The sequence below is a fragment of the Pseudophryne corroboree genome, chromosome 4 (assembly GCF_028390025.1).
Source record: "Pseudophryne corroboree isolate aPseCor3 chromosome 4, aPseCor3.hap2, whole genome shotgun sequence".
Taxonomy (NCBI): Eukaryota; Metazoa; Chordata; class Amphibia; order Anura; family Myobatrachidae; genus Pseudophryne; species Pseudophryne corroboree.
This window is the reverse complement of record NC_086447.1, coordinates 76,204,384-76,230,218: the sequence shown is the minus strand read 5'-3', so window position 1 is coordinate 76,230,218 and position 25,835 is coordinate 76,204,384. Positions and strand designations below refer to the sequence as shown.

The window sequence follows — 25,835 nt, the reverse complement described above, 5'->3', positions numbered from 1 at the left end:
CCCCCCCCATCCAATGGGCTGCGGATGGGGGGGCTGATAGCCTTTTGTGATAATAAAAAGATATTGTTTTTTCCAGTAGTACTACAAGTCCCAGCAAGCCTCCCCCACAAGCTGGTACTTGGAGAACAACAAGTACCAGCATGCGGGAGAAAAACGGGCCCGCTGGTACCTGTAGTACTACTGGAAAAAAAATACCCAAATAAAAACAGTACACAGACACCTTGATAGTAAAACTTTATTACACACTACCGACACACACATACTTACCTATGTTGACACGCCGACTGCCACGGTCTCCGACGATCCGAGGGTACCTGTGAAAAAATTATACTCACCTTCCAGCGTCCAGAGGTACATCCACGTCCAGATATAAATCCACGTACTTGTTAAAAAAACAAACCGAACACCCGCTCCATACCGGACTAAAAGGGGTCCCATGCTTTCACATCAGACCCCTTTCTCCCGAATGCCGGGACATCACGTGACTCCTGTCACTGAAGTCCCTTCAGCCAATCAGGAAGCGCTACTTCCGTGGCGCTCACCTGATTGGCTGTGCGCTGTCTGTGCTGTGACAGCGCATCGCAAAGCCGCTCCATTAGTTTCAATGGTGGGAACTTAGCGGCTAGCGGTGGGGTTACCCGCGGTCAGCCGCTGACCGGCGGGTGACCTCACCGCTAGCCGCTAAGTTCCCACCATTGAATAAAATGGACGGGGCTGTGCGATGCGCTGTCTGAGTTCAGACAGCGCACAGCCAATCAGGTGAGCGCAACGAAGTTGCGCTTCCTGATTGGCTTTAGAGACCTTTGTGTGACAGCTGTCACTGACAGGTCTCATTCGTGGAAAGGGGTCTCATGTGTCAGCATGGGACCCCTTTCAGTCCGGTGGCCCGTGTGTTCGTTTTCTTTTTTTGCCAAGTACGTGGATGTATCTCTGGACCATGGCTGAGGTGAGTATATTGATCTTTTATTTTCAGGTATCCGTGGATTCTACATGGAGAAGAGGACCGATGTCGGCGTGTGAACATAGGTAAGTATGTGTGTGTCGACGTATGAAATAAAGTTTTACTGTCACGGTGTGTGTGTCCTGTTTTTATTTGGGTATTTTTTCCCCAGTAGTACTACAGGTACCAGCGGGCCCGTTTTTCTCCCGCATGCTGGTACTTGTGGTTCTCCAAGTACCAGCTTTCGGGGGAGGCTTGCTGGGACTTGTAGTACTGCTGGAAAAAACAATATTCTTTTCATTATCACAAAAGGCTATCAGCCCCCCCATCCGCAGCCCATTGGATGGTGGGGGACAGCCTCGGGCTTCACCCCTGGCCCTTGGGTGGCTGGGGGGGGGGACCCCTTGATTGAAGGGGTCCCCACTCCCCCAGGGTACCCCGGCCAGGGGTGACTAGTTGGATATTTAATGCCACGGCCGCAGGGCACGGCATAAAAGTGACCCCCGGCTGTGGCATTATCTGTCCAGCTAGTGGAGCCCGATGCTGGTGTGAAAAATACGGGGGACCCCTGCTCGTTTTGTCCCCCGTATTTTTTGCACCAGCACCAGGCGCAGAGCCCGGTGCTGGTTTTAAAAATACGGGGGATCCCCTGTCAATTTTTTCCCCGCATTTTTAGAACCAGGACCAGCTCGAAGAGCCCGAGGCTGGTTATGCTTTGGAGTGGGGACCCCACGCCATTTTTTTAAAGGATTTTACCGTTCCAGCAATAAAAAAATAATAATAATATTTTAAAAAATATATAAATAATATTTGTGCCTCCAAAAAAAAAAAAAAAAAAAAGTACCTAATCCCTTCTAATATAAATAGATATGCTATTCCTAAAAAAAAAAAACACCAAAAAAAACATGTTTAAAATTTTTTTTATTGTTTTCACCCTCCAAAGTGTGGCGGATTGAAAATGACGAATTTGCTGTCTAAAAGCACTGCTGTCGAATTTCCAAACTTGAATTGAATATGCTTTGGTCGAATTGCAGCACTTGTATCATTGCAGAAAAGTCGAATTTGCAAAAATTCGAATTTCAAAAAGTCGAATTTTGAAAGTCCGTTTTTTGGTCGGAAAGCACTGAATTGCATAGGCAAATTTTTTTTTTGGGCGAAAATGACCCGAAATTCGACAATTTCGGGAATTCGACCGCAATTGCATATACCCCATAATGTCTCCAGTATAGTGCCAGATACACATAATGTGCAGTGCCAGATAGATATGATATGCCCCCCAGCACTGCCAGCTACACATGACATGCCCCGCAGCCATGCCAGCTACACATGACATGCCCCCCAGCAGTGCCAGCTACACATGACATGCCCCGCAGCAGTGCCAGCTACACATGACATGCCCCCCAGCAGGACCAGCTACACATGACATGCCCCACAGCAGTGCCAGCTACACATGACATGCCCCCCAGTAGTGCCAGCTACACATGACATGCCCCCCAGCAGTGCCAGCTACACATGACATGCCCACCAGCAGTGCCAGCTACACACAATATGCCCCCCAGCAGTGCCAGCTACACATGATAGTGTTCACTTTTTAGGGCAGGGTGCTGATCACAGGGAGGGCACATTTTTAAGTTAGGAGGGCTAAATGATGTACATACTATAATGCTTGTTGTTCTCATATCTATATGCTAAAGCATGGACAATGCGCGCCAAAGGCGCGCAGCTAAAATTTAGGGGCGTTGCTTCGTGGGGAAGGTGCGTGGCCACAAAATAGTGGCAATTCGCATTACACCACACAGTAGTGCAGCTAATACACATTGCACCAGGTAGAACCTCCTATACACTTTGCGCCAGGCACAGCACGTTAGACACTTTGCGCCAGTTAGAGCACTGAGACACATTGCCTAGCCACAGATGCCTAGCGGGAACACTACATGATATTCTCCCCAGCAGTGCCAGCTACACATGACATGCCCCCCAGCAGTGCCAGCTACACGTGACATGCCCCCCAGCAGTGCCAGCTACATGTGACATGCCCCCCAGCAGTGCCAGCTACACGTGACATGCCCCCCAGCAGTGCCAGCTACATAAATTGCCAAACAGTGCAAGATATGTCCCCACAGTTCCAGATACATAAATGCCCCCATAGTGCAGATATGCCCACACAGTGCCAGATACATAAATGCCCCCACAGTGCCAGATATGCCCCCACAGTGTCAGATACATAAATACCCCCACAGTGCCAGATACATAAATGCCCACACATTGCCAGATACATAAATGCCCCCAGTGCCAGATACATAAATGCCCCCAGTGCCAGATACATAAATGCCCCCAGTGTCAGATACATAAATGCCCCCAGTGTCAGATACATAAATGACCCCACAGTGCAGATATGCCCCCACAGTGCCTGATACATAAATGCCCCCACAGTGCCAGATATGCCCCCACAGTGGCAGATACATAAATGCCCCTACAGTGTCAGATACATAAATGCCCCCACAGTGCCAGATACATAAATGCCCACACATTGCCAGATACATAAATGCCCCCACAGTGCCAGATACATAAATGCCCCCAGTGCCAGATACATAAATGCCCCCAGTGTCAGATACATAAATGCCCCCACAGTGCAGATATGCCTCCACGGTGCCAGATACATAAATGCCCCCACAGTGCCAGATACATAAATGCCCACACAGTGTCAGATACATAAATGCCCCCACAGTGCCAGATACATAAATGCCCACACATTGCCAGATACATAAATGCCCCCACAGTGCCAGATACATAAATGCCCCCTGTGCCAGATACATAAATGCCCCCAGTGTCAGATACATAAAAGTCCCCACAGTGCAGATATGCCTCCACAGTGTCAGATACATAAATGCCCCCACAGTGCAGATATGCCCCCACAGTGCCAGATACATAAATGCCCCACAGTGCCAGATATGCCCCCACAGTGCCAGATACATAAATGCCCCCACAGTGTCTGATACATAAATGCCCCCACAGTGCCAGATACATAAATGCCCACACATTGCCAGATACATAAATGCCCCCACAATGCCATATACATAAATGCCCCCAGTGCCAGATACATAAATGCCCCCAGTGTCAGATACATAAATGCCCTCACAGTGCCAGATACATAAATGCCCCACACAGTGCCAGATACACATATGCCCACACAGTGCCAGATACATATATGCCCCACACAGTGCCAGATATGCCCCTAATGCCAGATACTCTTGTCCCCACAGTGCCAGATATGCCCCCAATGCCAGATACATGCCCCCAGTGCCAGATACACATGTCCCATGCCCCCCGCCCAGTGCCAGATACACATGTCCCATGCCCCCAATGCCAGATACACATGTCCCATGCCCCCAGTGCCAGACATGTCCCCAGTGCCACCAGATATCCTCCTCTCCCTCCCCCCCCCAAGCTGCTCACCATGAGTCTGCTCCTGTGGGTTGAGGCTGCTGCGCTGCCCGTGCTGCTTTGTAGCTGAGGGCGGGAGGAGAGCGCAGCGTGCGCCTCTCCTAGCCCTCAATCTCCGGCGGCCACTTCAACTAGGCGCCGGCCCGCAAGCCAATCAAAGCTCGCGGTCCGGCAGCCAATCAGCCTCAGCTGCCGGACCGCGAGCTCTGGTTGGCTCACGGGCCGGCGCCGGTTAGCGGGGGCGGGGGAGACAGACAGTGCAGTGCTGCAGGGACGGCTCTAGGCTCCAATATGGCGGCCAGAGCTAGCGGCGCCCATAAAGTGCGGCGCCCTGTTCGGCCGCTCTATTGGAACATGCCTGGAGCCGGCCCTGTAGTAAGTTAGTCCAACTGCTAAATTTGATTAGCAGGACGGTGTCATTTCTATGGAAAAAAACCAAGCACCATGTTCACCCATGTTCTTGCTGTACCAGGTAACTGACCCTCTAATAGAGCAATAATATATAATGTAATTGCACAGTCTGGAACATGACAGAGGAGGGGTTGCAGCTCACAGACAGAGGGGACCACCAGAGATTTCCCCTGTATCGCCGTGGGCCAGTCTAACCTGTTTGACAAGGTGTGGAGTTCTACTATGTAGTAGAGATGAGCGGGTTCGGTTCCTCGGAAACCGAACCCGCCCGAACTTCATGTTTTTTTACACGGGTCCTAGCGACTCGGATCTTCCCGCCTTGATCGGTTAACCCGAGCGCGCCCGAACGTCATCATCCCGCTGTCGGATTCTCGCGAGGCTCGGATTCTATCGCGAGACTCGGATTCTATATAAGGAGCCGCGCGTCGCCGCCATTTTCACACGTGCATTGAGATTCATAGGGAGAGGACGTGGCTGGCGTCCTCTCCGTTTATAGAGAAGAGAAGAAGAGAGTGAGACTAGAGTAGAGAGAGACACAGTAGTAATTTTGGGGAGCATTAGGAGGAGTACTACTACTTGCTGAAGTGATAGATAGATAGATAGTGTGACTGTATAATGTATATCTGACTTGTGGGGGAGACACTGACAGTGGGGAGCAGTTAGAGTCTGAGAGCAGGACTCAGGAGTACTACATATAACGTACAGTGCACACTTTTGCTGCCAGAGTGCCACACTGCCATTGTGACCACACTGACCACCAGTATAATATATATTGTGATTGTCTGCTTAGGAGTACTACTTGCAAGTTGCTGATAGTGTGACCAGTGACCTGACCACCAGTTTAATAATCACCACCAGTTTAATATATATATATATATATATATATATATATAAAATTGTATATAATATATATATAATATTGTATACCACCTACCCGTGTTTTTTTTTTTCTTTCTTCTTCTTTATACATACTACTATAGTAGCTTACTGTAGCAGTCTGCGGTGCTGCTGAGCTGACAGTGTCCAGCAGGTCCGTCATCAGTCATTACATAATAAATATATATACCAGTCCGGCTGCAGTACTAGTGATATTATATATATATATATATATTAATTTCATCTCATTATCATCCAGTCTATATTAGCAGCAGACACAGTACGGTAGTCCACGGCTGTAGCTACCTCTGTGTCGGCAGTCGCTGGTCCATCCATAATTGTATACCACCTACCCGTGTTTTTTTTTTTTTTCTTTCTTCTTCTTTATACATACTACTATAGTAGCTTACTGTAGCAGTCTGCGGTGCTGCTGAGCTGACAGTGTCCAGCAGGTCCGTCATCAGTCATTACATAATAAATATATATACCTGTCCGGCTGCAGTACTAGTGATATTATATATATATATATATTAATTTCATCTCATTATCATCCAGTCTATATTAGCAGCAGACACAGTACGGTAGTCCACGGCTGTAGCTACCTCTGTGTCGGCAGTCGCTGGTCCATCCATAATTGTATACCACCTACCCGTGTTTTTTTTTTTTTTCTTCTTCTTTATACATACTACTATTGTAGCTTACTGTAGCAGTCTGCGGTGCTGCTGAGCTGCTGACAGTGTCCAGCAGGTCCGTCATCAGTCATTACATAATAAATATATATACCTGTCCGGCTGCAGTACTAGTGATATTATATATATATATATATATATATTAATTTCATCTCATTATCATCCAGTCTATATTAGCAGCAGACACAGTACGGTAGTCCACGGCTGTAGCTACCTCTGTGTCGGCAGTCGCTGGTCCATCCATAATTGTATACCACCTACCCGTGTATTTTTTTTTTCTTTCTTCTTCTTTATACATACTACTATAGTAGCTTACTGTAGCAGTCTGCGGTGCTGCTGAGCTGACAGTGTCCAGCAGGTCCGTCATCAGTCATTACATAATAAATATATATACCTGTCCGGCTGCAGTACTAGTGATATTATATATATATATTAATTTCATCTCATTATCATCCAGTCTATATTAGCAGCAGACACAGTACGGTAGTCCACGGCTGTAGCTACCTCTGTGTCGGCAGTCGCTGGTCCATCCATAATTGTATACCACCTACCCGTGTTTTTTTTTTTTCTCTCTTCTTCTTTATACATACTACTATAGTAGCTTACTGTAGCAGTCTGCGGTGCTGCTGAGCTGACAGTGTCCAGCAGGTCCGTCATCAGTCATTACATAATAAATATATATACCTGTCCGGCTGCAGTACTAGTGATATTATATATATATATATATTAATTTCATCTCATTATCATCCAGTCTATATTAGCAGCAGACACAGTACGGTAGTCCACGGCTGTAGCTACCTCTGTGTCGGCAGTCGCTGGTCCATCCATAATTGTATACCACCTACCCGTGTTTTTTTTTTTTTTCTTTCTTCTTCTTTATACATACTACTATAGTAGCTTACTGTAGCAGTCTGCGGTGCTGCTGAGCTGACAGTGTCCAGCAGGTCCGTCATCAGTCATTACATAATAAATATATATACCTGTCCGGCTGCAGTACTAGTGATATTATATATATATATATATTAATTTCATCTCATTATCATCCAGTCTATATTAGCAGCAGACACAGTACGGTAGTCCACGGCTGTAGCTACCTCTGTGTCGGCAGTCGCTGGTCCATCCATAATTGTATACCACCTACCCGTGTTTTTTTTTTCTTTCTTCTTCTTTATACATACTACTATAGTAGCTTACTGTAGCAGTCTGCGGTGCTGCTGAGCTGACAGTGTCCAGCAGGTCCGTCATCAGTCATTAAATAATAAATATATATACCTGTCCGGCTGCAGTACTAGTGATATTATATATATATATATATTAATTTCATCTCATTATCATCCAGTCTATATTAGCAGCAGACACAGTACGGTAGTCCACGGCTGTAGCTACCTCTGTGTCGGCAGTCGCTGGTCCATCCATAATTGTATACCACCTACCCGTGTTTTTTTTTTTCTTTCTTCTTCTTTATACATACTACTATAGTAGCTTACTGTAGCAGTCTGCGGTGCTGCTGAGCTGACAGTGTCCAGCAGGTCCGTCATCAGTCATTAAATAATAAATATATATACCTGTCCGGCTGCAGTACTAGTGATATTATATATATATATATATATATATTAATTTCATCTCATTATCATCCAGTCTATATTAGCAGCAGACACAGTACGGTAGTCCACGGCTGTAGCTACCTCTGTGTCGGCAGTCGCTGGTCAATCCATAATTGTATACCACCTACCCGTGTTTTTTTTTTTTTTTCCTTTCTTCTTGATACATACTACTATAGTAGCTTACTGTAGCAGTCTGCGGTGCTGCTGAGCTGACAGTGTCCAGCAGGTCCGTCATCAGTCATTACATAATAAATATATATACCTGTCCGGCTGCAGTACTAGTGATATTATATATATATATATTAATTTCATCTCATTATCATCCAGTCTATATTAGCAGCAGACACAGTACGGTAGTCCACGGCTGTAGCTACCTCTGTGTCGGCAGTCGCTCGTCCATCCATAATTGTATACTAGTATCCATCCATCTCCATTGTTTACCTGAGGTGCTTTTTAGTTGTGCCTATTAAAATATGGAGAACAAAAATGTTGAGGTGCCAAAATTAGGGAAAGATCAAGATCCACTTCCAACTCGTGCTGAAGCTGCTGCCACTAGTCATGGCCGAGACGATGAAATGCCAGCAACGTCGTCTGCCAAGGCCGATGCCCAATGTCATAGTACAGAGCATGTAAAATCCAAAACACCAAATATCAGTAAAAAAAGGACTCCAAAATCTAAAATAAAATTGTCGGAGGAGAAGCGTAAACTTGCCAATATGCCATTTACCACACGGAGTGGCAAGGAACGGCTGAGGCCCTGGCCTATGTTCATGGCTAGTGGTTCAGCTTCACATGAGGATGAAAGCACTCAGCCTCTCGCTAGAAAACTGAAAAGACTCAAGCTGGCAAAAGCACCGCAAAGAACTGTGCGTTCTTCGAAATCCCAAATCCACAAGGAGAGTCCAATTGTGTCGGTAGCGATGCCTGACCTTCCCAACACTGGACGTGAAGAGCATGCGCCTTCCACCATTTGCATGCCCCCTGCAAGTGCTGGAAGGAGCACCCGCAGTCCAGTTCCTGATAGTCAGATTGAAGATGTCAGTGTTGAAGTACACCAGGATGAGGAGGATATGGGTGTTGCTGGCGCTGGGGAGGAAATTGACAAGGAGGATTCTGATGGTGAGGTGGTTTGTTTAAGTCAGGCACCCGGGGAGACACCTGTTGTCCGTGGGAGGAATAGGGCCATTGACATGCCTGGTCAAAATACAAAAAAAATCAGCTCTTCGGTGTGGAAGTATTTCATCAGAAATGCGGACAACATTTGTCAAGCCGTGTGTTGCCTTTGTCAAGCTGTAATAAGTAGGGGTAAGGACGTTAACCACCTCGGAACATCCTCCCTTATACGTCACCTGCAGCGCATTCATCATAAGTCAGTGACAAGTTCAAAAAATTTGGGCGACAGCGGAAGCAGTCCACTGACCAGTAAATCCCTTCCTCTTGTAACCAAGCTCACGCAAACCACCCCACCAACTCCCTCAGTGTCAATTTCCTCCTTCCCCAGGAATGCCAATAGTCCTGCAGGCCATGTCACTGGCAATTCTGACGAGTCCTCTCCTGCCTGGGATTCCTCCGATGCATCCTTGCGTGTAACGCCTACTGCTGCTGGCGCTGCTGTTGTTGCTGCTGGGAGTCGATGGTCATCCCAGAGGGGAAGTCGTAAGCCCACTTTTACTACTTCCACCAAGCAATTGACTGTCCAACAGTCCTTTGCGAGGAAGATGAAATATCACAGCAGTCATCCTGTTGCAAAGCGGATAACTGAGGCCTTGACAACTATGTTGGTGTTAGACGTGCGTCCGGTATCCGCCGTTAGTTCACAGGGAACTAGACAATTTCTTGAGGTAGTGTGCCCCCGTTACCAAATACCATCTAGGTTCCACTTCTCTGGGCAGGTGATACCGAGAATGTACACGGACGTCAGAAAAAGACTCACCAGTGTCCTAAAAAATGCAGTTGTACCCAATGTCCACTTAACCACGGACATGTGGACAAGTGGAGCAGGGCAGGGTCAGGACTATATGACTGTGACAGCCCACTGGGGAGATGTATGGACGCCCGCCGCAAGAACAGCAGCGGCGGCACCAGTAGCAGCATCTCGCAAACGCCAACTCTTTCCTTGGCAGGCTACGCTTTGTATCACCGGTTTCCAGAATACGCACACAGCTGAAAACCTCTTACGGCAACTGAGGAAGATCATCGCGGAATGGCTTACCCCAATTGGACTCTCCTGTGGATTTGTGGCATCGGACAACGCCAGCAATATTGTGTGTGCATTAAATATGGGCAAATTCCAGCACGTCCCATGTTTTTGCACATACCTTGAATTTGGTGGTGCAGAATTTTTTAAAAAACGACAGGGGCGTGCAAGAGATGCTGTCGGTGGCCAGAAGAATTGCGGGACACTTTCGGAGGACAGGCACCACGTACAGAAGACTGGAGCACCACCAAAAACGCCTGAACCTGCCCTGCCATCATCTGAAGCAAGAAGTGGTAACGAGGTGGAATTCAACCCTATATATGCTTCAGAGGTTGGAGGAGCAGCAAAAGGCCATTCAAGCCTATACAATTGAGCACGATATAGGAGGTGGAATGTACCTGTCTCAAGCGCAGTGGAGAATGATTTCAACGTTGTGCAAGGTTCTGCAACCTTTTGAACTTGCCACACGTGAAGTCAGTTCAGACACTGCCAGCCTGAGTCAGGTCATTCCCCTCATCAGGCTTTTGCAGAAGAAGCTGGAGGCATTGAAGGAGGAGCTAAAAGGGAGCGATTCCGCTAGGCATGTGGGACTTGTGGATGGAGCCCTTAATTCGCTTAACAAGGATTCACGGGTGGTCAATCTGTTGAAATCAGAGCACTACATTTTGGCCACCGTGCTCGATCCTAGATTTAAAACCTACCTTGGATCTCTCTTTCCGGCAGACACAAGTCTGCTGGGGTTCAAAGACCTGCTGGTGACAAATTTGTCAAGTCAAGCGGAACGCGACCTGTCAACATCTCCTCCTTCACATTCTCCCGCAACTGGGGGTGCGAGGAAAAGGCTCAGAATTCCGAGCCCACCCGCTGGCGGTGATGCAGGGCAGTCTGGAGCGACTGCTGATGCTGACATCTGGTCCGGACTGAAGGACCTGACAACGATTACGGACATGTCGTCTACTGTCACTGCATATGATTCTCTCCCCATTGAAAGAATGGTGGAGGATTATATGAGTGACCGCATCCAAGTAGGCACGTCAGACAGTCCGTACTTATACTGGCAGGAAAAAGAGGCAATTTGGAGGCCCTTGCACAAACTGGCTTTATTCTACCTAAGTTGCCCTCCCACAAGTGTGTACTCCGAAAGAGTGTTTAGTGCCGCCGCTCACCTTGTCAGCAATCGGCGTACGAGGTTACTTCCAGAAAATGTGGAGAAGATGATGTTCATTAAAATGAATTATAATCAATTCCTCCGTGGAGACATTGACCAGCAGCAATTGCCTCCACAAAGTTGTACACAGGGAGCTGAGATGGTGGATTCCAGTGGGGACGAATTGATAATCTGTGAGGAGCGGGATGTACACGGTGATATATCGGAGGATGATGATGAGGTGGACATCTTGCCTCTGTAGAGCCAGTTTGTGCAAGGAGAGATTAATTGCTTCTTTTTCGGTGGGGGTCCAAACCAACCCGTCATTTCAGTCACAGTCGTGTGGCAGACCCTGTCACTGAAATGATGGGTTGGTTAAAGTGTGCATGTCCTGTTTATACAACATAAGGGTGGGTGGGAGGGCCCAAGGACAATTCCATCTTGCACCTCTTTTTTCTTTCATTTTTCTTTGCGTCATGTGCTGTTTGGGGAGTGTTTTTTGGAAGGGCCATCCTGCGTGCCACTGCAGTGCCACTCCTAGATGGGCCAGGTGTTTGTGTCGGCCACTAGGGTCGCTTATCTTACTCACACAGCTACCTCATTGCGCCTCTTTTTTTCTTCTTTGCGTCATGTGCTGTTTGGGGAGTGTTTTTTGGAAGGGCCATCCTGCGTGACACTGCAGTGCCACTCCTAGATGGGCCAGGTGTTTGTGTCGGCCACTAGGGTCGCTTATCTTACTCACACAGCTACCTCATTGCGCCTCTTTTTTTCTTCTTTGCGTCATGTGCTGTTTGGGGAGTGTTTTTTGGAAGGGCCATCCTGCGTGACACTGCAGTGCCACTCCTAGATGGGCCAGGTGTTTGTGTCGGCCACTAGGGTCGCTTATCTTACTCACACAGCTACCTCATTGCGCCTCTTTTTTTCTTCTTTGCGTCATGTGCTGTTTGGGGAGTGTTTTTTGGAAGGGCAATCCTGCGTGACACTGCAGTGCCACTCCTAGATGGGCCAGGTGTTTGTGTCGGCCACTAGGGTCGCTTATCTTACTCACACAGCTACCTCATTGCGCCTCTTTTTTTCTTCTTTGCGTCATGTGCTGTTTGGGGAGTGTTTTTTGGAAGGGCCATCCTGCGTGCCACTGCAGTGCCACTCTAGATGGGCCAGGTGTTTGTGTCGGCCACTAGGGTCGCTTATCTTACTCACACAGCTACCTCATTGCGCCTCTTTTTTTCTTCTTTGCGTCATGTGCTGTTTGGGGAGTGTTTTTTGGAAGGGCCATCCTGCGTGACACTGCAGTGCCACTCCTAGATGGGCCAGGTGTTTGTGTCGGCCACTAGGGTCGCTTATCTTACTCACACAGCTACCTCATTGCGCCTCTTTTTTTCTTCTTTGCGTCATGTGCTGTTTGGGGAGTGTTTTTTGGAAGGGCCATCCTGCGTGACACTGCAGTGCCACTCCTAGATGGGCCAGGTGTTTGTGTCGGCCACTAGGGTCGCTTAGCTTAGTCATCCAGCGACCTCGGTGCAAATTTTAGGACTAAAAATAATATTGTGAGGTGTGAGGTGTTCAGAATAGACTGAAAATTAGTAGAAATTATGGTTTTTGAGGTTAATAATACTTTGGGATCAAAATGACCCCCAAATTCTATGATTTAAGCTGTTTTCTAGTGTTTTTTGAAAAAAACACCCGAATCCAAAACACACCCGAATCCGACAAAAAAAATTCGGTGAGGTTTTGCCAAAACGCGGTCGAACCCAAAACACGGCCGCGGAACCGAACCCAAAACCAAAACACAAAACCCGAAAAATTTCAAGTGCACATCTCTACTATGTAGTGTTATGAGTAGCAGATTTACCTAAGCCCGATGTCCCTGTACAATTCAGCTGCCTTAGGTATTGATATTGCATTCTGCTGTCGGTGAACAAGGGGTTAACCTTGTATGAGTCTCTTCCCTATCTGCCTGGGCTGTGTACAGTGTAATGAGATTACACTCATAAAAGCAGTGTTTACTGTAGAGGCTGCTGCTGTAGATCCTGACACCTAGCAGCTATTAAACTGTGTATGGCTGAGGTATAATGGGGCAGATGTATTAAGCCTGGAGCAGGCATAAAGAAGTGATAAAGCAGTGATAAGTGCAAGGTGATAATGCACCAGCCAATCACCTCCAATATGTAAATTGTGAGTAACGAGCTGATTGGCTGGTACATTATCACCTTGTACTTATCACTGCTTTATCACTTCTTTATGCCTACTCCTGGCTTAATACATCTGCCCCAATGTTCTGTATTGACCTAAGATGTCTTCAACCAATCATTAGTAGACCGGTTCTAGGTCACTCCCCTGACTCCTCCCACAATGGCAGCTATTAGTGGTCAGTGGGACTTCAGTCACCATTTCTTCCTGCTAATCTGCTGCATGCAGTGTCGGACTGGTGCATGAAGGGCCCACCGGGGTAATGCATATGTAGGTGACCATGTTTAGGGATGTGGCCAGCCTTCAGATGTTTGGCTAACCATTAGATAGTGCATGGTCTGGACCCCTTGATAAATATACTGTGTACTGTAAGTATTGGTAGTACATTCATGATAATGCACCAGATTAATAACAGCAATGCACTGTAGAAAATACACCGTAGTTATGTGTAGTATAAGGCAACATATGCATCATTTATATTCAAGTGCACAGAACCTGATCTCTAGAGCAGGAGGTGGGGGCCCAGGCAGTGGAGCCCACCAGGGGTTTCCCCTGTACCCCTGTGAGCCAGTCAAACCCTAGCTGCATGTATGTGCTCAGAGGTGGGACCTGCTCTATGTTATGGAGGGGTCTGCTCCAACTTCTGCTCAGCCTTGTCCTACTGCCGCTGCTACTATGCTGGATCAGTCACTGCCCATTCTCTGCTCCTTGCCGGATGTCACTGCAGCTGCTGCCCACTTGTACCTCTTCAAGCCTCCCTGTGCTAATAAATTAATTCAGCTTTACAGCACCTTTCAATAACTTACAGAGAAAGGAAGAACTATTTAAACATAACACAAGGATTAAACTCAAAGGAATTTTAGCTACCTAGAATAAAGTACCTACAGCTTGCAGGCTTTACAACAGAGATTGACCTTTGGCCCAGGGAGCAATAATGCTTCTATCAAAACATTCACTCGATTATTAGATCAGACATTAAGTGAAAATCTTCAAACCAAATAAATCTTAATTTTGGAATATGTCTTTGAATGAGAGACAAAATTTATGCGACTTTAGCTTCTACGAAAATAATATAATCAGACAAGCAGATAAGGGGGGATCAGTACGAAATCCCACCGGACGGCATACTAGTGGTCGGAATCCCGACACCGGAATCCCGACCGGCACAATCCCGACAGGGTGGCGAGCGCAACGCAGCCCCTTGCTGGCTCGCTGCGCTCGCTGCGCTCGCCACGCTGCGGGCACGGTGCCTCGCATCGCTGCGGGCACGGTGCCTCGCTACACTCGGCACACTGATTTATTCTCCCTCTATGGGTGTCGTGGACACCCACAGAGGGAGAATATGTCGGGATTGTGCCAGTCGGGATTCCGGTGTCAGTATTCCGACCGCCGGGATTCCGTCCGGCAGGATCTTGATGCATCCCGATAAGGGAGGCTCTATAGTGGTCCAAAATTATCAGAATCCATCAGGAAATTGTTGGATGTGGCCCACCCAATCAGACCTCTTCTCTACACAGTCCCCAAAATGCACAAATATTCCACTAAACCACTGAGATGGCCGGTTATCTTTGCTAGAGGCTCTACCAGCTTACCTTGGACAGTTATTTTTTTCTTTACCAGAATTGGTACTTATGAGAAATTATTATTATTGCAGTGGTGGTTATTTCTTACAATTCTATGAATGAGTAATGGTGTCCAATGTGGCCCCATCTTACACTAATGCATTCATGTTCTTGATTGAGCAAGATGTGTTTTTTACAGACCAAGCTATATCTGATAAGATCTTGGCATACTACCTCTGTATAGATAATCTGATCATTCCATAGAGGATGAATTCAAATGCTTTATAGATAATATATTGGGGTATATGTAATAAGGTCTGAGTTCACCAGAGGTGCATATTTTTAAAGTGGCAATCATTTACAAGGCAAAACCAGGCCTATATATATATATATACATACATACATATAGAAATAGAAAGTTCAGCACTCACCAAAATAAGCTTACTTATCCTCACAACATCAATGAATAAATGATGGGGTTTTAGTTAGTGAATTGGCCAATGCACGGAAGCCAGCAAACCGCTCGCCAAGGTACCCCACCTTCATGCAGGTCCTACACTATCACAAAATCATAAAAATGAAAACCTGGCAACTGTATCACATAATATGACTGCAAATATGCCCACTTGGTTTAATGTGTACCTGCCATGAACTCCATGGCTTTTAAAGGTACACTAGTCACCTGACACTGGCTGATAAATTACCGAAGGGCAGCTGAAACAGGTTTAAGATAATAGGGGTGCATGAACAAAGCTTGTGGCCACAGTTAATGAGTTAACCAAGGATTAACCCTAAAATATACCAACAAATAGAAAACCACAGCACTCGCCACCCCAGAAGCAAGGTGCAGTATCCGCACTCGCCACTAATAGGGTGGGGTGCATGTAGCCCATGGCCACCTACTCAAAAATATAGAAATAGAAAGTTCAGCACTCACCAAAATAAGCTCACTTATCCTCACAACATCAACGTATAAATGGTATATTTTAGGGTTAATCCTTGGTTAACTCATTAACTGTGGCCACAAGCTTTGTTCATGCACCCCTATTATCTTAAACCTGTTTCAGCTGCCCTTCAGTAATTTATCAGCCAGTGTCAGGTGACTAGTGTACCTTTAAAAGCCATGGAGTTCATGGCAGGTACACCTTAAACCAAGTGGGCATATTTGCAGTCATATTATGTGTGATACAGTTGCCAGGTTTTCATTTTTATGATTTTGTGATAGTGTAGGACCTGCATGAAGATGGGGTACCTTGGAGCGGTATGCAGGCTTCCGTGCATTGGCCAATTCACTAACTAAACCCCCATCATTTATTCATTTATTCATTGATGTTGTGAGGATAAGTGAGCTTATTTTGGTGAGTGCTGAACTTTCTATTTCTATATTTTTGAGTAGGTGGCCATGGGCTACATGCACCCCACCCTATTAGTGGCGAGTGCGGATACTGCACCCCGCTTCTGGGGTGGCGAGTGCTGTGGTTTTCTATTTGTTGGTATATATATATATATATATATATACACAGGGCCGAAACTAGGATTTTCATCACCCGGGCAAGGCAATAGTTTGCGCCCCCCCCAAAAAAAACAAAAAAACAAGAGTATAGCAAACTCTGTCAGACTAAAATATCAGATTACCAGGAAATTTGAAAAAAGGGGATACTATTGGACAATATTCCCCTATATGCCTCATATGCCCTACAGCAGAGCATGCCAAACCAGTCCCCGAGATCTACCAACAGTTTACATTTTCCAGACCACCTAGCTGGTGCACAGGTGTAGTCATTACTAATTAAGATGTGCTGCACTCATTCCTAACTGACAATTCCACAGATGTCCAGGAGGCCTGGAAAACATGAACTGTTGGTAGATCTCGAGGACTGGTTTGGCCAGTGCGCGTCACATGCCTTGCCAGTGTGTTCAACTACATGCTCCACTGTGTGTCCCCATACATTGCACTATATCATAACACTTCGTCACTGCACTACATTCCCCTATCCACTACATCACTATGCTACATCCCTTACACGCTGAACTACATCACTATACTACATCCCCTACACGCTGAACTACATAACTACACTACATGCCCCTATGCACTGCACTACATACCCTATATGCTACACTACATCACTACACTACATCATCTTATATGCTACACCACATCAGTGCACTACATGCCCCTATATACTGCAATACATTACTACACTACATACCCTATATGCTACACTACATCACCCTATAAGCTACACCAAATGCCCCCAGCTGGGAGGCAAAGCGGAGCTTGATACTGCTAACTGGGAGCACAGTGCGCTTCTATAGCTTGTACAGTGCACCGCACACTAGTCGCAGCACTGCGTGGCAAAGAAGAGAGTTTAAGACAGTAGCTGGCATAGGAGAGATCCCAGGTACTGGAGCTCACCCGCACAGCGTTGGAGCCAGCTGTGGGCAGACAGGTGGGTCAGAGACATTGCCAAGGGTGCTGTCTGCTGCCTCACTGGAGCAGCACAGCACTGCCGGTAAAAAACAGAACAAACTCATCCCTTGCTGACATAGGACGGCCGAGCCCACCACTGCCTCATTGGATGCCTTTTGACATGGGCGGAGTCACGTATGTAAACAAAAGCAACCCCCATTGAGTACAGCGGCCAGTTGTGCAAGTTCCTGCCGCTGTCAGTTACAACTGATAAGTGCAAGGTGCATAATGCTGTGTAGCACGGGTCATGACACCAAGACAGAGTGTAATACAGAACCAAGGTCATAGGATCCATGTGCCACTACTGCAACGTACTCCCCAAAAGTGAAGTAAATATGATAAACACCCAAAACATGGCATGTTTAAAAATGGTGCATAGTGTGTGCAGAGAAACAAAGAGTGAACATGAATGAGATTGCAATAGAGAAATGCATCTAACAGGACGTTATTCACAAAATCTATCAACCAGTAGTCTAGACATAATGATAAATGTCAACAAACAAACAGAATTGCAGTCATCATGTCTGCAACAAAGATAAGTCTCAATTCCAAGTCCACATCGGGGATAGTGAAATAGGGTTATTCTAAAGAAGAAACAGAATAAAGTTGTTGTTTTTGTCCCTGTTGGGGGCCAATATGTTTTATTTATTCCTGTGGGGGCCAATGTGTTTTATTTGTTCCTATTAAGACCAGTGTGTTTTATTGTAAAAAGAGGTGTGTGTGTGTGTGTGTGTGTGTGTGTGGGGGGGGGGGGGGGGGGGGGGGAAGAGGGGGGACCGGTATCTTGCCTGGGGCCCTATAAGGTCTAAATCTGGCTCTTCCCCCCCTCTTCACAATGCCAGTAATTGCTGCTTTGTGTGGTGGGGTCACGATGATGAACCATAAACCCCACACCCTCCCGCACCACCCATTTTATGTACCACACCCTGCAGAGCAGACCTGGCTGCGCCCTCCCAGATTTCAGCCTCAATCATTGTATGTTATTAAGTGGTAAAAAGGACTGGATTGGGCAGTTGTGAAACCAGCACAAAGGAAAGTATGAAGGAGTTGGGAGTCATACACACAACTATCTTGGAAGACTGTAATAAATAGTTAGACTATATTACATAATCACCATCCTATTTTATTACATATTACTCATGTATGTTACAGTAAAGCTAGATACACACTTTACAGATCACTCTGCAGATCCCATAACGGTTCTGACCCTCGGAGCGATTATCCAATCAGTGTTTACCCATCAGTGTTTCTGAGCTGAGTGCACTTGGAGATGCATCCCACTGAGTATCAGTGATGTGCGGTGGGGTGAGGCAGGTGAGGCAGAGCCTTTCTTGTCATACTAACGTTTGCGCCAGAGTTTTGACTGTGTAAAGTATATGAAAAATACAAAGAATATATTAGAAATATCTTTGCATTATTCTAATCATTTTTATAGTCAAAATTCTGGAGTAAAAAGTATATGGTCACCTCCCCTGCCTATCTTTTCTGCATGTGTCTGATCAAAACTCACCAAATTTCCAGGAGATTATACTGCTGCACCTGTGTATAATGCCCACATGCACATACTGCTGCACCTGTGTATAATGCCCACATGTACATACTGCTGCACCTGTGTATAATGCTCACATGTATATACTGCTGCACCTGTGTATAATGCCCACATGTATATACTGCTGCACCTGTGTATAATGCCCACATGTACATACTGCTGCACCTGTGTATAATGCTCACATGTATATACTGCTGCACCTGTATATAATGCCCACATGTATATACTGCTGCACCTGTGTATAATGCCCACATGTATATACTGCCGCACCTGTGTATAATGCCCGCATGTGCATATTGCGCCACCTGTGTTTAATGCCCATATGTATATACTGCTGCACCTGTGTATAATGCCCACATGTATATACTGCTGCACCTGTGTATAATGCCCACATGTACATACTGCTGCACCTGTGTATAATGCCCACATGTATATACTGCTGCACCTGTGTACAATGCCCTCATGTATATACTGCTGCACCTGTGTATAATGCCCACATGTACAGATGGGTCCATGTTTATCTTGACCTCTAATAGGATTAACCGAGACAGGTCAGTCAGACTTAATCCCCTGCTGTAATGACTTTGGGGGTCATTCCGAGTGCGAACGCTTGTGCAGCCGAGCTCTGCAAAAACATTTTTGTGCAGTTTCAGAGTAGCTCTGAACCTACTCAGTGCTTGCGATCACTTCAGCCTATTTGTGTCCGGATTTGACGTCATACACCCGCCCAGCGAACGCCCAGCCACGCCTGCAATTTTTCAGACACGCCTGTGTTTTTGCAAACACTCCCTGAAAACAGTCAGTTGACACCCAGAAACGCCCCCTTCCTGTCAATCTTCTTGCGGCCGTCAGTGCGAAGAAAAACTTTGCTAGAACCTGTGCACAATCACAACGGGCTTTGTACCCGTACATCGCGCATGCGCATTGCGGGGCATACGCATTCGCATAAATGCCATTTTTTTACCTGATCGCTGCGCTGCAAAAATCGGCAGTGTGCGATCAACTCGGAATGACCCCCTTAATCCCCTGATGTATTGTTCTCTGTATTGTATTGCAGCTGAGAACAATAGACAAAGGGTTTATGTTAATAATCCATGGTGTGCCTCACATGTATATACTGCTGCACCTCTGTATAATGCCCACATGCATCCTTTATCTCATATATTGTGTGTAAATTTGTCTCTAGTACTAGCCAGTGCCTCCTCAGCCATTTACTTCAGCGCACGTCCCACCTTAATATACAGTGTGCATGTAAATGTTCCTTTTCTCTAGTTACGTTACAGGCACATTTACAGTATGTCCACCACTAAACGAGCCCCTAGTCTTTGTGCTACTACATACCTCCCAACTGTCCCGATTTTCGCGGGACAGTCCCGTTTTTTTGGGACTGTCCCGCTGTCCCACCCGCGGGTGGGGGGGGGGACAGTTGGGAGGGTCCTGCACTCTCTGCTCTGCTAAGCAGAGCAGCGTTGTGTAGACGCTGAGCGACTCTATACAGTGCAGATAGGTGGAGAGGGGACATGCCAGCAGCTCACGGAGCGCTGGATATACCCCCTCAGTGACGAAAACGGGGCGTGGCTCGCGATTGCGGGTCCTCCGTGAAGCCACGCCCCCTTTGCATAGGCCACGCCCCGCACATGTGTCCCTCTTTACCTAGGAAGAAAGTTGGGAGGTATGCTACTAAATAGTCAATTAATTATCAGCAACCCTAAAATGAATTAGTAAATAATATAAACTATAACATAAAACAATGATGCTCACAATAAAATATCAAGAGCTCTACTTAGTAAAGAATGTGGGCATAGTTTGAAATACACTACATGTTATAGCAGCATATTTTAAAACTATTACCGAACTATTTAAATGCTAAAGGTCAGTGCCGTTTCTAGACTAAGCGGGCCCCTGGCCAAGAATATCCTTGCACCCCCCCCCACATACACACTACAGCCCCATAGCCTACACACATACTACCCCCAATGCCACCCAAACACATTATTGCGCCCATAGCCTCAAACAAACACACTCGCCATAGCCTCATAAAAAACACGCACACACTGCCCCCATAGCCTTTCACACCCACACTCCCCATAGCCAGCCACACACACACACACACACACATACTCACTCAGGGCAGTCGAGAGCCGGGCTGGGCCCAGATACTTTTCAAGGGGAGTGGCCTAATCACATGAGGTGTGGTCATGTACCTTTAGAAAAAATACTTAAAAAAAGTGTATTTTAATCACCTCCATGGCCACACTGCAGCCCAGTACACAGCAGAGTGTGCTGGGCTGAGGACAAGAGCTGCAGCTGCCGCTGCCAGGTAAGGGGGAGGGGGCCTGGGCCCCTACTGGATCCTCACTGGGCCCCTCCATCAGACCTGGGCCCGGGTAATATGTACCCTCTCCCCCCCTCTCTCAGCACCACTGCACACACTGCCCCATAGCCTTACACACCCACATTCCCCTACAGCCTCACACACACACACACACACACACACACACACACACACACACACACACACACACACACACACTGAACCCACAGCCTCACACACTATCCCCATAGCCACACAGACATACACTGTGCCCACTGCCTCTCTCACCCGCTCTCCCCATGGCCACATGCACACTCACCTCACAGCCTCACACATACACAGTGCCCCATGGTTCCTGCAGAGCTCCCCAGGAACCCTCCACTGGAAATGTCCACTGTGCATGACGGTCAACATTCCTGCACATACACAGAAGCCCTGGCACTAGACTAGGCACATCACAGGGACGGGCTGTGCTGTGTCATACATTCACCTGATATGAGTGTATTCTGCAATGCGATCCTGGGCGCTAATTTCACATACCCTCCAACATTTTACACATGAAAACCGGTACAAATTAGGAAAGGAGGCGTGGCCATGGATGATAAGGGCGTGGCAACGCCCCCTTTCCCATACTTTCAATGTTAATTTGGAAAGTCAAAACCCGGTACAAAGCCCTTTTTGGCAGGTACAGACCATAAAAAAGGTACAGTTGGAGGGTATGATATCAGGCACAGATCGCATTGCAAATGTGATCATCGATAAATGGGCTCCAAATGTGTTCCTGGACCTCCCTCTTACTTTATGATTGCCATCACCTGGGCAGAACTAAAGTAGTTAATCATTAAGAAAGGGGTTCAGCACAGGTGATAGCCCACATCCCAGGAGACAACTGTCTTCTAGAGATGTGCACTTGAAATTTTTCGGGTTTTGTGTTTTGGTTTTGGGTTCGGTTCCGCGGCCGTGTTTTGGGTTCGACCGCGTTTTGGCAAAACCTCACCGAATTTTTTTTGTCGGATTCGGGTGTGTTTTGGATTCGGGTGTTTTTTTCAAAAAACACTAAAAAACAGCTTAAATCATAGAATTTGGGGGTCATTTTGATCCCAAAGTATTATTAACCTCAAAAACCATAATTTCCACTCATTTTCAGTCTATTCTGAACACCTCACACCTCACAATATTATTTTTAGTCCTAAAATTTGCACCGAGGTCGCTGGATGACTAAGCTAAGCGACCCTAGTGGCCGACACAAACACCTGGCCCATCTAGGAGTGGCACTGCAGTGTCACGCAGGATGGCCCTTCCAAAAAACACTCCCCAAACAGCACATGACGCAAAGAAAAAAAGAGGCGCAATGAGGTAGCTGTGTGAGTAAGCTAAGCGACCCTAGTGGCCGACACAAACACCTGGCCCATCTAGGAGTGGCACTGCAGTGTCACGCAGGATGGCCCTTCCAAAAAACACTCCCCAAACAGCACATGACGCAAAGAAAAAAAGAGGCGCAATGAGGTAGCTGTGTGAGTAAGATAAGCGACCCTAGTGGCCGACACAAACACCTGGCCCATCTAGGAGTGGCACTGCAGTGTCACGCAGGATGGCCCTTCAAAAAAATACTCCCCAAACAGCACATGACGCAAAGAAAAATGAATGTCTGCTGCTAATATAATGCTAAAATGATAAAATATGATGCTAAAATGTCTGCTGCTAATATAGACTGGATGATAATGAGATAAAATTCAAATATATATATATATCACACTAGTACTGCAGCCGGACAGGTATATATTATGTAATGACGGACCTGCTGGACACTGTCTGTCAGACTCAGCACTGCAGACTCCTAAAGTAAGCTACTAGTATCAAGAAGATAGAAAAAAAAAACCACGGGTAGGTGGTATACAATTATGGATGGACGAGCGACTGCCGACACAGAGGTAGCTACAGCCGTGGACTACCGTACTGTGTCTGCTGCTAATATAGACTGGATGATAATGAGATAAAATTAAAATATATATATATATATCACACTAGTACTGCAGCCGGACAGGTATATATTATGTAATGACGGACCTGCTGGACACTGTCTGTCAGACTCAGCACTGCAGACTCCTAAAGTAAGCTACTAGTATCAAGAAGATAGAAAAAAAAAAACCACGGGTAGGTGGTATACAATTATGGATGGACGAGCGACTGCCGACACAGAGGTAGCTACAGCCATGGACTACCATACTGTGTCTGCTGCTGATATAGACTGGATGATAATGAGATAAAATTAAAATATATATATATATCACACTAGTACTGCAGCCGGACAGGTATATTTTATGTAATGACGGACCTGCTGGACACTGTCTGTCAGCACTGCAGACTCCTAAAGTAAGCTACTAGTATCAAGAAGATAGAAAAAAAAAAACCACGGGTAGGTGGTATACAATTATGGATGGACGAGCGACTGCCGACACAGAGGTAGCTACAGCCGTGGACTACAGTACTGTGTCTGCTGCTAATATAGACTGGATGATAATGAGATAAAATTAAAATATATATATATATCACACTAGTACTGCAGCCGGACAGGTATATATTATGTAATGACGGACCTGCTGGACACTGTCTGTCAGCACTGCAGACTCCTAAAGTAAGCTACTAGTATCAAGAAGATAGAAAAAAAAAAAAAAGCACGGGTAGGTGGTATACAATTATGGATGGACGAGCGACTGCCGACACAGAGGTAGCTACAGCCGTGGACTACCGTACTGTGTCTGCTGCTAATATAGACTGGATGATAATGAGATAAAATTAAAATATATATATATATATCACACTAGTACTGCAGCCGGACAGGTATATATATATATTATGTAATGACGGACCTGCTGGACACTGTCTGCAGAATGCGTTTATAAAAACACCACACGACGAGTGTTTAACTTTTTCAGGCAGACAATCACAATATACTGGTGGTCAGCAGACAATCACAATACTGGTGGTCAGTGGTCACTGGTCAGTCACACTGGCAGTGGCACTCTGGCAGCAAAAGTGTGCACTGTACTTAAAATATGTACTCCTGCTATAACTGCTCCCCAGTCTCCCCCACAATTAAGCTGTGTGAGCAGTGAGCACTCAGCACAGTCAGATAATGATATACAGTATTACATATGATGCAGCACACTGGGCTGAGCACAGATATGGTATGTGACTGTGTCACACTGTGTATCGTTTTTTTTTCAGGCAGAGAACGGATTAATTAAACTGGTGGTCACTGGTCACACTATCAGCAGCAAGTAGTACTCCTCCTAATAATATGCTCCCCAAAATTTGTGTCTCTCTCTAGTACTCTAGTCTAAACGGAGAGGACGCCAGCCACGTCCTCTCCCTATCAATCTCAATGCACGTGTGAAAATGGCGGCGACGCGCGGCTCCTTATATAGAATCCGAGTCTCGCGATAGAATACGAGCCTCGCGAGAATCCGACAGCGGGATGATGACGTTCGGGTGCGCTCGGGTTAACCGAGCAAGGCGGGAAGATCTGAGTCGCTCGGCCCCGTGTAAAAAAACCTGAAGTTCGGGCGGGTTCAGATTCCGAGGAACCGAACCCGCTCATCTCTACTGTCTTCCTGTAACCCATTAGCCACCCTTTCAAGTCAGGAATAGAGTACTACAGTATTTTCCCAACAAGACTGCTGTTCTTTCTATGTTGCTTTCAGTATAAGCCCCTCAGAATGACGCTGACTTCGGATGCAAACATTGGTTTTGCTCACCTTACTGTCAGAGAGCTAAGATGTGCCTGCAACTTCCTGATGTCACTGGGGAGGGGGAGAGAGCGAGAGAAGGGGGGGAGTTCTGTTGCTGGGTCCTAGTGCCTGCTGCTCCACTGCCTGTCAGTAAACAGAGGCAGTGCATAGCTCACCTCTAACAGGTGGCACCGGTGGAGTGACTGCTGCTCCAGATTGCAGCACCCCTGGCAATAATCCTGTCAACCCACCCCTTGAGCTGCCACTGTTAAAGCTCTGTTACCGCGAAGTTCCCGGAGTCAGAAAGAAAGAGTGTGTGTGTGTGTGTGTGTGTGTGTGTGTGTGTGTGTGTGTGTGTGTGTGTGTTGCACTTCAATATATTTACTCAGAAAGCACTGATAGTTCATAGAATAAAGCTACAATATAAAGAGCCTATAAACTTGCATTCTTACTTTCTGCAGAGTGTGACTCAGTTCCCTTATCCTGTTCTCCTGCTGCCAGCTGCGTCTGTACTATTAAACTCTGGAGGAAGAAACACACCAGACTGACATATTATAAACTCTAATGGACTCCTCCCCACCATAAACACATAAACGCTTTTGGGAAAGAATTACATATAACTAAACAAAATACAGAGAAGTAAACTGTTGGGGCACTCTTATGTCATTAAAAATATATTCTTTATTGGAAATCACGTAAAGATAATAG

At 46.4% G+C, this 25,835-nt stretch overlaps 1 protein-coding gene across 2 annotated transcripts in view; it reads right to left on the bottom strand.

Moving 5' to 3' along the window:
* The window catches only part of LOC134908918 (cytochrome P450 2K6-like), a 94,993-nt gene extending 69,381 nt beyond the window's left edge, over positions 1-25,612 (bottom strand). The window contains exon 1 of one of the 2 annotated variants that reach the window (XM_063915160.1): positions 25,580-25,612. The gene's annotated coding sequence lies outside the window, so the exon portion shown is untranslated. Of the gene's footprint in view, positions 1-25,154; positions 25,199-25,579 lie in introns of those variants that run through there. The other variant, XM_063915158.1, reaches the window with a different exon arrangement.
* Between the last annotated feature and the right edge of the window lie 223 nt (positions 25,613-25,835).